Source organism: Pseudophryne corroboree, chromosome 2 (genome assembly GCF_028390025.1).
Source record: "Pseudophryne corroboree isolate aPseCor3 chromosome 2, aPseCor3.hap2, whole genome shotgun sequence".
In the NCBI taxonomy this organism is placed as follows: Eukaryota; Metazoa; Chordata; class Amphibia; order Anura; family Myobatrachidae; genus Pseudophryne; species Pseudophryne corroboree.
Window position 1 is genome coordinate 248,372,691 of NC_086445.1, and position 17,398 is coordinate 248,390,088.

The window sequence follows — 17,398 nt, forward strand, 5'->3', positions numbered from 1 at the left end:
GAAACTTAACAGAACTGAACTTCTATATGTGAAAACTGATCCTACCAATAAAGATCGGGATAGGCTCAATTTTTCCAGTATGTTCACTACGGCATCAGCCTTTATACGTAACCGCATCAGGGAACATTGGCATTTGATCTCCAGTGATCCGACATTGAAAAAAGACTTATCTCTAATACCAAGATTTGCTTATAGACGAGGACCGAATCTCAAGGACCTTTTGGTCAAGACAGACTTTTCACAGCGGAAACCTAGACAGATGTCCAATTGGCTTACCACCAAACCAAGAGTATTTAAGTGTACAGGATGTTCGAATTGCTCTTTTCTGATAATGGGCAATCGCTTCAAAAATCCCACTGATGGGAGGGAATATTCCATCAAATATAGGCTGGACTGTAACAGTAGATTTGTTGTTTACATTTTGAGATGCCCATGCAACCGTCTGTATGTTGGCAAGACTAGTAGAATGATGAAAGAACGGCTCAGCCAACACCGCTCATCTATCTAGAAGTGCCTAATTGCTACAGACACCTCAAAAGACTTTACTAACTTACCGGTCGCAAGACACTTCAAGGATGCACATCATACTGTTAACCAGCTCAAATGTTGTATCATTGATCACATACCGCCCCTACAACGTGGGGGTGATCGGGACAGAATTTTGCTACAACGAGAACTACAATGGATACACAGACTTAATTGCCTTACTCTGATTGGCCTTAATGAAGATTTTCGTTTAGGTTGTTTCCTGTGACATGTTATAGTGACTTTTTGTTGGACTCTGCATTCCGCTGTTTGGTTTCATTTTCTTAGACACCGCCGTGTGTCCTGTCATTGATGTTCTTTGCATGCTATGTGCTGTCAGACACCGCCGTGTGTCTTTATATATCTAGAGACTTGATCTTGACAGGTCCCCACTTCACTAGCAGTGACACCTTTCCTTTCACCCTCGCTTTCAACATCCACCATGCAGACCCTTTCTTGCTCACTATGTGCAGCTTATTGTCCATCCTTGGTGTTGTATTTAGCAGTATCAGATTCCAGCTGCCTATATGGGATTCCCCAGTAGACAACATATGTTGGTCTAGTGATATTTACAGCCATACCACACTGGCAAACATCCAATTCCGGCTGATCTTGGAAACTAAGCAGTGTTGGGCCCAGTCAGTACCAGTATCGGTGACGATCTGGGAATACTGGGTGCTGTACATCACTCACTTAATACCACAAGGCAGCGAACATTGTGCATTCTGTGGGTTTTCTCCAATAGGGCAGTTTGGATTCTTTTTGCACATATATTCTTATTCCTATCCGTTTGATAGATAGACAGTGGGGTATATGCAATTGCAGTCGAATTCCCGAAAATGTCGAAAAACGGGTCATTTTCGACACAAAAAAAAAAAATCGACAATGCAATACAGTAATTTTCGTCAAAAAAACGGACTATTCAGATTCGACTTTTTGCAATTCGACATTTTGAAAATTCGACATGTCTGCAGTGGTAAAAATGCGGCAATTCGACAAAAGTATATTCAATTGAAGAATGTGGATTCGACTTTAGTGCTTTTCGACAGTAATATCGACAATTTCCTTCCGCCACACTTTGCTGGCGGAATCTAATAAAAAAAAATTAAAACATGTTTTTTTTGTGTTTTTTTTTATTGCTAATAGCATATCTATTTATATTAGAAAGGATTATGTACTTGGTTTGTCTATTAGAGGGACACAAGTATTATTTTTATATTTTTTAAAAGTTTTTTTTTTAAATGACTAAAATAGAGAGAGCATGGTTTTTAGTGGGAAGGGGTGGGAATGGGTTAAAATCAGGAAAAAAAATGCGTGGGGTCCCCCCTCCTAAGCATAACCAGCCTCGGGCTCTTTGAGCCGGTCCTGGTTGCCAAAATACGGGGAAAAAATGACAGGGGATCCCCCGTATTTTAACAACCAGCACCGGGCTCTGCGCCTGGTCCTGGTGCAAAAAATACGGAGGACAAAAAGAGTAGGGGTCCCCCGTATTTTTTGTACCAGCACCAAGCTCCACTAGCTGGACAGATAATGCCACAGCAGGGGCACACTTTTATACCGCTCCCTGCGGCCGTGGCATTAAATACCCAACTAGTCACCCCTGGCCGGGGTACCCTGGAGGAGTGGGGACCCCTTCAATCAAGGGGTCCCCCCCCAGCCACCCAAGGGCCAGGGGTGAAGCCCGAGGCTGTCCCCCCCATCCAAGGGCTGCGGATGGGGGGCTCATAGCCTTGAGTAAAATTAAAGAATATTGTTTTTTTGCAGAAGAACTACAAGTCCCAGCAAGCCTCCCCGCAAGCTGGTACTTGGAGAACCACAAGTACCAGCATGCGGGGGGAAACGGGCCCCCTGGTACCTGTAGTTCTACTGCAAAAAAAATACCCAAATAAAAACAGGACACGCACACCTTGAAAGTACAACTTTATTACATACATGTCGACACACACACATACTTACCTATGTTGACATGACGTTCGGTCCACTTGTCCAAGTAGAATCCACGGGGTGTACCTGAAAATAAAATTATACTCACCTAAATCCAGTGTCCAGTGATATTTGTAATCCACGTACTTGGCAAAATAAAAAAACGCATTTACCCGATCCACACGGACTGAAAGGGGTCCCATGTTTACACATGGAACCCCTTTCCCCGAATGCTGGCACCCCCTGTGACTCCTGTCACAGAGGGTCCCTTCAGGCAATCATGGAGCGCCATGTCGTGGCACTCTCCGGATTGCCTGTGCGCGTCTGAGGTGACAGAAGCGCATCGCACAGCTCCTCCATTATATTCAATGTTGGGAACTTTGCGGTCAGCGGTGAGGTTACCCGCGGTCAGCTGCTGACAGCGGGTGACCTCACCGCTGACTGCAAAGTTCCCACCATTGAATATAATGGAGGGGCTGTGCGATGCGCTGTCTGACAGCTCAGACGCACATAGCCAATCAGGAGAGTGCCACGACGTGGCGCTCCCTGATTGGCTGATGGGACTCTCTGTGCCAGGAGTCACAGGGGGTGTCAGCATTCGGGGAAAGGGGTCCCATGTGTAAACATGGGACCCCTTTCAGTCCGAGTGGATCGGGTAAATGCGTTTTTTTATTTTGCCAATTACGTGGATTACAAATATCACTGGACACTGGATTTAGGTGAGTATAATTTTATTTTCAGGTACACCCCGTGGATTCTACTTGGACAAGTGGACCGAACGTCGTGTTAACATAGGTAAGTATGTGTGTGTGTCGACATGTATGTAATAAAGTTGTACTTTCAAGGTGTGCGTGTCCTGTTTTTATTTGGGTATTTTTTTGGCAGTAGAACTACAGGTACCAGCGGGCCTGTTTCCCCCCCGCATGCTGGTACTTGTGGTTCTCCAAGTACCAGCTTGCGGGGGAGGCTTGCTGGGACTTGTAGTTCTTCTGCAAAAAAAATATTCTTTCATTTTACTTAAGGCTATCAGCCCCCCATCCGCAGCTCTTGGATGGGGGGGGACAGCCTCGGGCTTCACCCCTGGCCCTTGGGTGGCTAGGGGGGGGACCCCTTGATTGAAGGGGTCCCCACTCCTCCAGGGTACCCCGGCCAAGGGTGACTAGTTGGGTATTTAATGCCACGGCCGCAGGGAGCGGTATAAAAGTGTCCCCCGGCTGTGGCATTATATGTCCAGCTAGTGGAGCCCGGGGCTGGTACAAAAAATAGTCCGGTGCTGGTTGTTAAAATACGGGGGATCCCCTGTCATTTTTCCCCCCGTATTTTGGCAACCAGGACCGGCTCAAAGAGCCCGAGGCTGGTTATGCTTAGGAGGGGGGACCCCACGCAATTTTTTTTCGGGTTTTTTACTGTTTTTTGTACCGTCTGAAAAGTCGATTCAAAATCCGTCAATTGGTCCGTTTTTCGACAGCGGGACTGTCGAATCCGTTTTTTATTGAATATGTCGAATTCCGGCACCCGCCGGCCGGAATTCGACGGTCAAATTGTGTCGAATTTAAAAACGGCTGAAAAAGTGCCGCAATTCGCCCGGAATTGCATATACCCCAGTGTCTAGTTAGACAGTCAATAGATAGACACCATATATTAGACAGACATTAGGTCGACAGGGTCAAAAGGTCGACAGGGTCAAAAGGTCGACGGGGTCAAAAGGTCGACATGGAAATGGTCGACATAAAAATATAGACAATTTTTTTTTAATGTACCATGTTTTTGGATTATTTCATACTTTCTCTATCCATGTCGGCATAGAGTTGGTTATAAACCTTGTGGCGAGCGCAGCGAGCTACCGTGCCCGAAGCATGGCGAGCGAAGCGAGCCCCGTGAGGGTATGCCTTTCTACAATTGAGGGTCCCAGATGACAAAACTATCCACACAAACCACAAAAATGCAAAAAACATGGTGTCTACCTTTTACATGTCGACCATTTTCATGGCGACCTTTTGACCCTGTCGACCTTTTGACCTGTCGACCTTTTCCATGTCGACCTTTTGTCCCTATCGACCTAATGTCTGTCTAACATATGGTGTCTATCTATTGACTGTCTAACTAGACACTATCTATCTTTCATACCGGAACCATTCTTATTTATATTGATTGCCGTAACAAGTGGACATTGCTTTGCAGTAGGCTGTTTTAAGGGGTGGTCTTCTGTATGCCGGCGGTCGGGCTCCCGGCGCTCAGTATACCGGCGCTGGGAGCCCGACAGCCGGCATACCGACACTTATTTTCCCTCGTGGGGGTCCACGACCCCCATAGAGGGAGAACGCCACCGTGCCCGTAGCGTGGCGAGCACAGCGAGCCCGCAAGGGGCTCATTTGCGCTCGCCACGCTGTCGGTAAGCCGGCGGTCGGGCTCCCGGCGCCGGGATGCTGGTCGCCGGGAGCCCGACCGCCGGCCAGCCGTAGTGAACCCGTTTTGAGGGTTGTCCTTGTGTCACCTGCTATTATTTCTATTAGACTTGTCATTCCTTCCTGCTTTTTGCACCTTGCACTTTCTAGCCAGCACTTTCAGGGAACCCTGTTCTGCTGAGCTTCAGCACTATTCCTTTTACTTTTTTAAACACATCACTTCATTTCATTCACTGCTGTTATGATACACAGCGTCCTTGCAATTCCCCTCACTATCAGCATGCCATTTACTAGTCAGGCTGCTGAGACCACCCGCCGCACGTTTTGCCGCGCTCCGGAGCCGTTGCTATGCATGACACCAGGTTTGTTTAGCTTAGTTACCAGTGTCATGGAGCGGGAGGAGACAGCAGGGGATGCATTAGACATGCCCGGACTTGTCTCAGCCCACGTCCTGATGCTGCTGGGTTGATTGTGGTGCCATTTGAGGCTTATATTTCATGTTCTGACAACAGTGCGGTTAGCCCCTTAGGAAGACCAGTCGGTTGAAACAGCTGTCGGGCTGTGTTTGCTGTATTTGCTGTACTTCACCATGCCGTTTGGTTAAGGAATAAATCCTGCTTTTCTTTCATCTACACGTGAGTGCTGGCTTGTCTACTTTTTCTGCATCGCTGGAGAAGTGAGTGTTTTATATTTATTGCTGCCTTGCACCACCATTTTTTGCTTTATATACATAGGCTTTGAGTGCTGTCGTGATTTCCTATCCTTCCTATATGTGTGTATATATATATATATATATATAAAAGCAAGAAAAAAAGGCATTTGTTTCCCCCAGCACCCTGAATGATAACCGTAACCAGATATAAATTCCACATAATAATAGAATTCAGAGATCTTCGTTACACATATTTGCGCAAATGTGTGAATAAGCCCCAAAGCTTAGGTGGAGGTGAGAGGTGTGATGCCTCTGGACTGGCTGAGCTGGATGGCCTTAGTGTGACATACCTTTACATTCTATTAACACTTTTCACTTATTAATTTTTTAACACTATTTCTCTATTTTAATTGCATTTCATTTTTGTTTCACTTTCTCTATAGCTTCGGCTTCCTAAATACTAATTTATTAACACTATAGTTTTTTCACTGGTATGCTACGCTGGGCTTTCTGGCTTATGCTGGTGTTTTGGGGTGCCACACCCTGCACCTAGATATAGCGCTAGGGACCCCAAATATACAGAGACGCCTTGATGCGGCTTTGGGGCTTATTCACACATTTGCGCAAATATGTGTAACGAAGATCTCTGAATTCTATTATTATGTGAAATTTATATGTGGTTACGGTTATCATTCAGGGTGCTGGGGGAAACAAATGCATTTTTTTCTGGCTTAGAAATACCCCTCCCTTTCGAGCACCTGAATGATATCACTAAGCTAATTGAGCATCTACCTATATATATATATATATATATATATATATAATTGGAAAATAAGGAAGTCCTTTCCCCCCAAACATTGGTCGCCACCGGAACATCGCGACTTTCATTTTAACAGCTGGGACAGCTGGCAGGTACACGGCGGGGTTTACTATTGTAGGGGTTGCTATTGTCTGCAGCCGCTGGGTTGGGAGTCCTGCTGTGCTGACCAATCAGCAGTGATCAGCTGCATGGCAAACACTAAGATCAAGTGTAGTACCTGTTCTTACACTGGGGGCGTGAGAGGTCCCTAGTGTGGAATGGAGAATCACCTTGTGGAGTACCGTGCTGAGGAGGGACTGGCCCTGGTCGAGAGTGGAGATAAACTGGGCTTCGTATCCGCCATCCTAATAAGGGGATGAAATAGGGCCCCTTGCGTAGAGCGGAGAATGGCCTGGTTTAGTATCTACTCTCGTACTGAGGGTTGGTCCTGTACCCTGGCATTGAGCAGGTATGAAGCTTGGTCTGGCTGGAGGTCGGGAGCAGCCTGAAGCCCGAGGTGCTATGTGCCCCTGGTGCTGGAAGAGCCAGGGGTGCCTGAAAATGCACTGGTGACCCACCACACCATGCACTAGTACGGCACTTTCGCATTAAGCACTTCACTACTTCTGTCTGCACCCACTTTCCTTTGCCCCGGCCTTTTGGCTAGGGAAAAGAACAAAATTTTATTTCCCCCCCTGGCCTTTTGGATGGGGCCTATTTATTTACTTTTTCACGTGCTTTGCAATTTTTTGCACTTCACCACCCCTTTTTATGTGTTTTGTTTCATGTTTGTGTGGGGTTTAGGTGAGACCCTTATGGGCCACCCTCTCCCCTTGTAGCCGTGGCCCTCTCCTTTTGGGGAGGGTTGAAGGTTTTTTGCTCCCCAGGGGGGCGCTTTGGCCAACCCTGGGAAGAAAGGGACGACCCCGAGCCATGTGGTAGAGGAAAGTCCGAAGACCCTTGCTTCCTAAGGGGCCTTTAGTCTCCGGGGGTCAGGGATTCAAGGGGTCCCTCTGCGCTTCGGCAAGGGGGGACCCAAAGACCCTTTTTCCCCTCAGTAGGCCTTTTAGCTCTGAGGGGTTGGGGAGTTTGCACTGTTCACTGGGTGATGAAGCCACGCGTCTCGGGCTTAAAAAAAAAATCGGTAAAAATAGAATATTAATTACCTACCGGTAAATTATTTTCTCATAGTCCGTATAGGATGCTGGGGTCCACATTAGTACCATGGGGTATAGACGGGTCCACTAGGAGTCATTGGCACTTTAAGAGTTTGAGAGTGTGGGCTGGCTCCTCCCTCTATGCCCCTCCTACCAGACTCAGTCTAGAAACTGTGTCCGAGGAGACAGACATCTTCAAGAGAAGGATTTAACACAGATAGTGGCGAGATTCACACCAGCTCACACACAAGGCAAACCAAGCTAACTAGCTTGAAAGATCAGCAACGGCTGAACAGGATTACTTACCAAGTAACAAAACAGTACTTACCAAGAACTAAGCAGTACTGAACTAAATCACCACTGCAGGATCACGAAGCGCTGGGCGGGCACCCAGCATCCTCTATGGACTATGAAAAAAGGATTTACCGGTAGGTAATTAAAATCTTATTTTCTCTTACGTCCTAGAGGATGCTGGGGTCCACATTAGTACCATGGGGATGTACCAAAGCTCCCAGAACGGGAGGGAGAGCGCGGTGGCTCCTGCAGAACCAATTGACCAAACTTTAGGCAATCAGAGGCCAAAGTATCAAACTTGTAGAACTTTGCAAATGTGTTCGACCCCGACCAAGTAGCTGCTCGGCCAGGAAGAACCCACCTTATGAGTAGAGTGGGCCTTAACAGGCGTAGGACACGGCAAGCCTGCCGTAGAATATGCATGCTGGATAGTGAACCTGATCCAGCAAGAGATCGTCTGCTTAGAAGCAGGACACCCAAGTTTCTTGGGATCATACAGGACAGACAGTCCGACTTTCTGTGACGAGCAGTCCTCCTCACATAGATCTTTAGAGCCCTTACAACATCCAAGGACTTTGATGAAATTGAGCAGTCAGTCGCAACTGGCACCACAATAGATTGGTTGATATGAAATGCCGACACAACATTCGGAAGAAACTGCTGACGCATCCAAAGCTCAGCTCTATCTTCATGGAAGATCAAGTATGGGCTTTTACATGACAAAGCCCCCAACTCCGACACACGTCTAGCAGAAGCTAAAGCCAACAAAGTGACAGCCTTCCACGTGAGAAACTTGACCTCAACCTCCTGTAGAGGTTCAAACCAGTCCAACTGGAGGAACTGCAGCACCACGTTGAGATCCCAGGGCGCCGTAGGTGGCACGAAGGGAGGTTGGATGTGGAGAACTCCCCTCAAAAAAGTCTAAACCTCAGAGAGGACAGCAAACTGTTTCTGGAAGAAAATGGATAGGGCCGAAATCTGGACCTTTATGGATCCTAACCTCAGGCCCATATCCACACCTGCTTGCAGGAAGAGGAGAAAACGTCCCAGTTGAAACTCCACCGCAGGAAACTTTTTGGACTCGCACCAAGATACATATTTTTTCCAAATACGATGGTAATGTTTTGACGTTACTCCTTTCCTAGCCTGTATCAGGGTAGGAATAACCTTGTTCGGAGTGCCCTTCCGAGCTAGTATCTGGCGTTCAACCTCCATGCTGTCAAACGTAGCCGTGGTCTTGATAGATGAACGGCCCCTGCTGCAGCAGGTCCTCCCGAAGAGGAAGATGCCTTGGCTCTTCTAGCAGTAGATCCAGAAGATCTGCATACCAAGCCTTTCTTGGCCAGTCCGGAGCAATGAGGATTGCCTGAACTCTTGTTCTCTGTATGAGATGGGGAACTCTTGGAATGAGTGAAAGTGGAGGAAACGCGTACAACGACTGGAACACCCACGGAATCACTAGGGCGTCCACCGTCACTGCTTGCGGGTCCCTCGACCTGGAACAATACCGCTGAAGCTTCTTTTTGAGACGAGAGGCCATCATGTTGATCTGGGGTATGCCCCAAAGATATGTTACCTCCTTTAACACCTCCAGATGGAGACCCCACTCCCCTGGGTGGAGGTTGTGTCTGGCAAGCCTGATTTGAAGAACAGGTGAGGAGGGAGATCTTGAAATTCCACCCGGTTTCCCTGGGACACAATATCTAGTACCCAGGGATTCAGGCCGGACGACAACCAGACGTAACTGAAATGTCTGAGCCTCGCCCCCACCGGCCCTACCTCCAGGCCGCGCTGTCCACCGTCATGCTGAGGACTTTGGCGTACCTGAAGCAGGTTTCTGTTCCTGGGAACCTGCAGAAGCAGGTTTCTTGGATTTTGGTCTACCTCCTCTAAAGAAAATGTTGGATGGTTTGGCCTTTCTTGTCTTAGCAACCCGAAAGGACTGTGATGCAGCTGAAGAAAAAGGTTTCTTTGCAGCAGGTGCAGCTGAGGGAAGAAAATGTGACTTACCCGCTGTAGCCGTGGAGATCAACTCATCCAACGCTTCCCCAAAGAGAGCATGACCTGTGTAGGGTAGGGTCTCCACACCTCTCCTGGATTCCGCGTCAGCAGACCACTGGCGCAGCCACAGTCCTCGATGAGCTGAGACACACATGGAAGAAATTCCTGCAGCCATTGAACCCAGGTCCTTCATGGATTCTACCATAAATCCTGCAGAATCCTGAATGTTACGTAAAAACAATTCTACGTCACTTTTATCCATAGTATCCAAATCCTCAAGTAACATGCCTGACCACTTTACTATAGCTTTGGAAATCCATGCACAGGCAATAGTAGGACGTAGTATCGCCACTGAAGCAGTGTATATGGATTTGAGCATAGTATCAATTTTGCGATCAGCCGGCTCTTTTAAGACGGTAGATCCTGGAACAGGTAAAAAACCTTTTTAGAGAGTCTGGATACAGACGCGTCCACTATGGGTGGGTTTTCCCATTTTTTCCTATCCTCCACAGGGAAGAGAAAAGCAACCAGAACCCTTCTAGCGATCTGGAATTTTTTCTCCGGGTTTTCCCAAGCTTTCTCAAATTTAGCATTTAATTCTTTGGACGCAGGGAAGGTTAGCGAGGCTTTCTTATTGTCAGTGAAGTAAGCCTCCTCAACCTGCTCAGGTGTTGTATCAGCAATATTCAACACATCCCTTATAGCCTCTATCATCAACTGCACCCCTTTAGCAAGAGATGCGGCCCCCCTGAGCACATCCCCATCACCGCCTGCCGTGTCAGAGTCGGTATCCGTGTCATCCTGCATAATCTGTGCAAGAGCACGCTTATGGGAAACTCCAGAGGGGGGCCCTGAGGTAACAGAACCGGACCAAACTGCCATAGAGTTCTGCAAAGCCTGAGTTGCAGATTAATTCTGTGCAACCCTAGTAGTGTCCTGCTATGGAAAGCCGCTCACCCCCGCTGACATCGCTGGGCCGGGGGAGAAAGCGCTCAGTGTGTATGCACTGAGCGCTTTTCAGCCCAGCGATGTCAGCGATCATCACTGTTGATACACGCTGGGCAAAGTGTGTATGGACCTTAAGAATGGCAAGAGAAGCACAGAAATTGGAGCCAACCCCCACACAGCGCTTTTCAGGTATATGGAGATCCCAACCCAGCGTTGACTGTGCACCTTAATAGGTTACACAGTCTTTACACAGCCTCCCCCCCCCCTCTACAACCCCCTGGTACCGTAAGAGATAGCTGGAGTTGCTCAGGAGGGACTGCACTTCACTGACAGCGTTTCTGCAGGCAGGAAAATGGAGCTGAACGCTGCTGGGTCCACTCTGAGGAGAAGCTCCGCCCCCTTAATGGCGCTGTCTTCCTGCTCTTCATAAGATTATACTGGCCTGAGGATTTGTGCTGGCAGAGATCCCGGGACCCTGACAGGCTTGAGAGGTGTAGAGTGTAGGCGGTGGCTCAGGGCGCTTCTCACAGCGCCGCACTATGTACTGCTGAGCCCCGGAGCACAGTTAGTACTGCGCTCCATACCCAGTTGCCGCCATCTTCACACCGGCTCCCCGCTTGCTAGGGGGGGCCGGTGATTGACTGGCCACCGATCTTCTGGCTCTGTAAAGGGGTGGCGGCATGCTGCCGGGGTGAGCGATCCCCTGTGGTGGGGAATGTTCGATCCCCTCAGGAGCTCAGTGTCCTGTCAGCGGAGATAGTGGCTTAGACCCCGCAGGGCTGACACTACTCCCCCCCCCCCCCCCCCCCTTAGTCCCACAAAGCAGGGAGGCTGTTACCAGCAGCCTCCCTGTAAAATAAAAAACTCTAAATAAACTTTTACTAAAGAAGCTCTGTAAAGTTCCCCTAGCTGTGACCGGCTCCTCCGTGCACATTATCTAAACTGGGTCTGGTAGGAGGGGCATAGAGGGAGGAGCCAGCCCACACTCTAAAACTCTTAAAGTGCCAATGGCTCCTAGTGGACCCGTCTATACCCCATGGTACTAATGTGGACCCCAGCATCCTGCAGGACGTAAGAGAAAACAAAACAAAACACATGCTGGTGTGGTCACATCTGATATCGATTGTGAATTGACTCCTCCTCTCCCCTTCTCATCAACAGATAAGCCTATTCAGATCACTATTGCAGAGTGTTTCAACTGCTGTTAAGGAAGTATTACTAGATCATTTGATCAGCTAGTACTTTCATTGGATTTAAGTGATCCGTGCACAGGAGCGGATCTAGACATGGGTGAGCAGGGCGGGCACATCTAAGGGGGCATAACTACAGGGGCATCTCTACTGGGGGCACATCTAATGGGGGCATCTCTACTGGGGGAACATCTAATGGGGGCATAACTACAGGGGCATCTCTACTGGGGGCACATCTATAGGGGGCATCTCTACCAGAGGCACAGCTAAGGGGGCATAACTATAGGGGCAGCTCTACTGGGGGCACAACTAAGAGGGCATAACTACAGGGGCATCTCTACTGGCGGCACATCTAATGGGGGCTTCTCTACTGGTGGCACTTCTACAGGGGGCACATCTAAGAGGGCATAACTACAGGGGCATCTCTACTGGGAGCACATCTAATGGGGCATAACTACAGGGGCATCTCTACTGGCGGCACATCTAATGGGGGCACATCTAAGGGGGAATAACTACCGGGGCATCTCTACTGGGGGCACATCTAATGGGGCATAGCTACTGGTGGCACATCTGACGGGGGAACATCTAAGGGGGCATCTCTATTGGGTGCACATCTAAGGGGGCATAACTACAGGGGCATCTCTACTGGTGGCACATCTAATGGGGGAAAATCTACAGGGGCATCCCTACTGGGGGCATAACTACAGGGGCATCTCTACTGGCGACACATCTAATGGGGCTTCTCTACTGGCGGCACTTCTAATGGGGGCACATATAAGGGGGCATAACTAAAGGGGCATCTCTATTGGCGGCACATCTAATGGGGGCAAATCTACAGAGGGCATAACTACAGGGGCATCTCTACTAGCGACACATCTAAAGGGCATAGCTACAGGGGCATTTCTACTGGGGGCACATCTAATGGGGGCATAACTACAGGGGCATCTCTACTGGCAGCACATCTAATGGGGGTACATCTAAGGGGGCATAACTACAGGGGCACATCTAAGGGGGCATAACTATAGGGGCATCTCTACTGGGGGCACATCTAATGGGGGCAAATCTACAGTGGGCATATCTACTGGGGGCACATCTAAGGGGGCTTAACTACAGGGACACATCTAATGGCATAACTACAGGGGCATCTCTACTGGCGGCACATCTAATGGGGGCATCTCTACTTGGGACACATCTAATGGGGACATAACTACAGGGGCATCTCTACTGGGTACATAACTACAGGGGCATCTCTACTGGCGGCACATCTAAGGGGGCATAACTACAAGGGCATCTCTGCTGGGGGCACATCTAAGGGGGCATAACTACAGGGGAATCTCTACTGGGGGCACATCTAATGGGGGCAAATCTATAGGGGGCATCTCTACCAGGGGCACAGCTAAGGGGGCATAACTATAGGGGCAGCTCTACTGGGGGCACAACTAAGAGGGCATAACTACAGGGGCATCTCTACTGGCGGCACATCTAATGGGGGCTTCTCTACTAGTGGCACTTCTACAGGGGGCATCTCTATTGGGGGCACATCTAAGAGGGCATAACTACAGGGGCATCTCTACTGGGGGCACATCTAATGGGGCATAACTACAGGGGCATCTCTACTGGCGGCACATCTAATGGGGGCATCTCTACTGGGGGCACATCTAAGGGGGAATAACTACCGGGGCATCTCTACTGGGGGCACATCTAATGGGGCATAACTACTGGCGGCACATCTGATGGGGGAACATCTAAGGGGGCATCTCTATTGGGTGCACATCTAGGGGGGCATAACTACTGGGGCATCTCTACTGGCGGCACATCTAATGGGGGAAAATCTACAGGGGCATCCCTACTGGGGGCATAACTACAGGGGTATCTCTACTGGCGACACATCTAATGGGGCTTCTCTACTGGCGGCACATCTAATGGGGGCATCTCTACTGGGGACACATCTAATGGGGACATAACTACAGGGGCATCTCTACTGGGTACATAACTACAGGGGCATCTCTACTGGCGGCACATCTAAGGGGGCATAACTACAAGGGCATCTCTGCTGGGGGCACATCTAAGGGGGCATAACTACAGGGGCATCTCTACTAGGGGCACATCTAATGGGGCAAATCTATAGGGGGCATCTCTACCAGGGGCACAGCTAAGGGGGCATAACTATAGGGGCAGCTCTACTGGGGGCACAACTAAGAGGGCATAACTACAGGGGCATCTCTACTGGCGGCACATCTAATGGGGGCTTCTCTACTGGTGGCACTTCTACAGGGGGCATCTCTATTGGGGGCATATCTAAGAGGGCATAACTACAGGGGCATCTCTACTGGGGGCACATCTAATGGGGCATAACTACAGGGGCATCTCTACTGGCGGCACATCTAATGGGGGCATCTCTACTGGGGGCACATCTAAGGGGGAATAACTACCGGGGCATCTCTACTGGGGGTACATCTAATGGGGCATAACTACTGGTGGCACATCTGATGGGGGAACATCTAAGGGGGCATCTCTATTGGGTGCACATCTAAGGGGGCATAACTACTGGGGCATCTCTACTGGCGGCACATCTAATGGGGGAAAATCTACAGGGGCATCCCTACTGGGGGCATAACTACAGGGGCATCTCTACTGGCGACACATCTAATGGGGCTTCTCTACTGGCGGCACTTCTAATGGGGGCACATATAAGGGGGCATAACTAAAGGGGCATCTCTATTGGCGGCACATCTAATGGGGGCAAATCTACAGAGGGCATAACTACAGGGGCATCTCTACTAGCGACACATCTAAAGGGCATAGCTACAGGGGCATTTCTACTGGGGGCACATCTAATGGGGGCATAACTACAGGGGCATCTCTACTGGCAGCACATCTAATGGGGGTACATCTAAGGGGGCATAACTACAGGGGCATCTCTACTGGGGGCACATCTAAGGGGGCATAACTATAGGGGCATCTCTACAGGGGGCACATCTAATGGGGGCAAATCTACAGTGGGCATATCTACTGGGGGCACACCTAAGGGGGCTTAACTACAGGGACACATCTAATGGCATAACTACAGGGGCATCTCTACTGGCGGCACATCTAATGGGGGCATCTCTACTGGGGACACATCTAATGGGGACATAACTACAGGGGCATCTCTACTGGGTACATAACTACAGGGGCATCTCTACTGGCGGCACATCTAAGGGGGCATAACTACAAGGGCATCTCTGCTGGGGGCACATCTAAGGGGGCATAACTACAGGGGCATCTCTACTGGGGGCACATCTATAGGGGGCATCTCTACCAGGGGCACAGCTAAGGGGGCATAACTATAGGGACAGCTCTACTGGGGGCACAACTAAGAGGGCATAACTACAGGGGCATCTCTACTGGCGGCACATCTAATGGGGGCTTCTCTACTGGTGGCACTTCTACAGGGGGCATCTCTATTGGGGGCACATCTAAGAGGGCATAACTACAAGGGCATCTCTACTGGGGGCACATCTAATGGGGCATAACTACAGGGGCATCTCTACTGGCGGCACATCTAATGGGGGGCATCTCTACTGGGGGCACATCTAAGGGGGAATAACTACCGGGGCATCTCTACTGGGGGCACATCTAATGGGGCATAACTACTGGTGGCACATCTGATGGGGGAACATCTAAGGGGGCATCTCTATTGGGTGCACATCTAAGGGGGCATAACTACTGGGGCATCTCTACTGGCGGCACATCTAATGGGGGAAAATCTACAGGGGCATCCCTACTGGGGGCATAACTACAGGGGCATCTCTACTGGCGACACATCTAATGGGGCTTCTCTACTGCGGCACATCTAATGGGGGCATCTCTACTGGGGACACATCTAATGGGGACATAACTACAGGGGCATCTCTACTGGGTACATAACTACAGGGGCATCTCTACTGGCGGCACATCTAAGGGGGCATAACTACAAGGGCATCTCTGCTGGGGGCACATCTAAGGGGGCATAACTACAGGGGCATCTCTACTGGGGGCACATCTAATGGGGGCAAATCTATAGGGGGCATCTCTACCAGGGGCACAGCTAAGGGGGCATAACTATAGGGGCAGCTCTACTGGGGGCACAACTAAGAGGGCATAACTACAGGGGCATCCCTACTGGCGGCACATCTAATGGGGGCTTCTCTACTGGTGGCACTTCTACAGGGGGCATCTCTATTGGGGGCACATCTAAGATGGCATAACTACAGGGGCATCTCTACTGGGGGCACATCTAATGGGGCATAACTACAGGGGCATCTCTACTGGCGGCACATCTAATGGGGGCATCTCTACTGGGGGCACATCTAAGGGGGAATAACTACTGGGGCATCTCTACTGGGGGTACATCTAATGGGGCATAACTACTGGTGGCACATCTAAGGGGGCATCTCTATTGGGTGCACATCTAAGGGGGCATAACTACTGGGGCATCTCTACTGGCGGCACATCTAATGGGGGAAAATCTACAGGGGCATCCCTACTGGGGGCATAACTACAGGGGCATCTCTACTGGCGACATCTAATGGGGCTTCTCTACTGGCGGCACTTCTAATGGGGGCACATCTAAGGGGGCATAACTACAGGGGCATCTCTACTAGCGGCACATCTAATGGGGGCAAATCTACAGAGGGCATAACTACAGGGGCATCTCTACTAGCGACACATCTAAAGGGCATAGCTACATAGGCATTTCTACTGGGGGCACATCTAATGGGGGCATAACTACAGGGGCATCTCTACTGGCAGCACATCTAATGGGGGTACATCTAAGGGGGCATAACTACAGGGGCATCTCTACTGGGGGCACATCTAAGGGGGCATAACTATAGGGGCATCTCTACTGGGGGCACATCTAATGGGGGCAAATCTACAGTGGGCATATCTACTGGGGGCACACCTAAGGGGGCTTAACTACAGGGACACATCTAATGGCATAACTACAGGGGCATCTGCTGGGGGCACATCTACAGGAGGGCGTCTCTACTGGGTGCACATCTAAGGGGGCATAACTCAGGGGCATCTCTACTGGGGGCACACCTAAGGGGGCTTAACTACAGGGACACATCTAATGGCATAACTACAGGGGCATCTGCTGGGGGCACATCTAATGGGGTCTTCTCTACTGGCGGCACATCTAAGGGGGCATAACTACAAGGGCATCTCTACTGGGGGGCACATCTAATGGGGCATAACTACAGAGGCATCTCTACTGGTGGCACATCTAATGGGGCAAATCTACAGGGGGCATCTCTACTGGGGGCACATCTAAGGAGGCATAACTACAGGGGCATCTCTATTGGCGGCACATCTAATGGGGGCAAATCTACAGGGGGCATAACTACAGGGACATCTCTACTGATGGCACATCTAATGGGGGCATCTCTAAGGGGGCACATCTAAGGGGCATAGCTACAGGGGCATCTCTACTGGAGGCACATCTAATTGGGCATAACTACAGGGGCATCTCTACTGGCGTC

General features: G+C 49.8%; 1 pseudogene; it reads left to right on the top strand.

Annotated features, from left to right (window-relative positions):
- Positions 1-1,092: 1,092 nt before the first annotated feature.
- LOC135051456 (5S ribosomal RNA) lies at positions 1,093-1,212 on the top strand (annotated as a pseudogene).
- Positions 1,213-17,398: the final 16,186 nt, after the last annotated feature.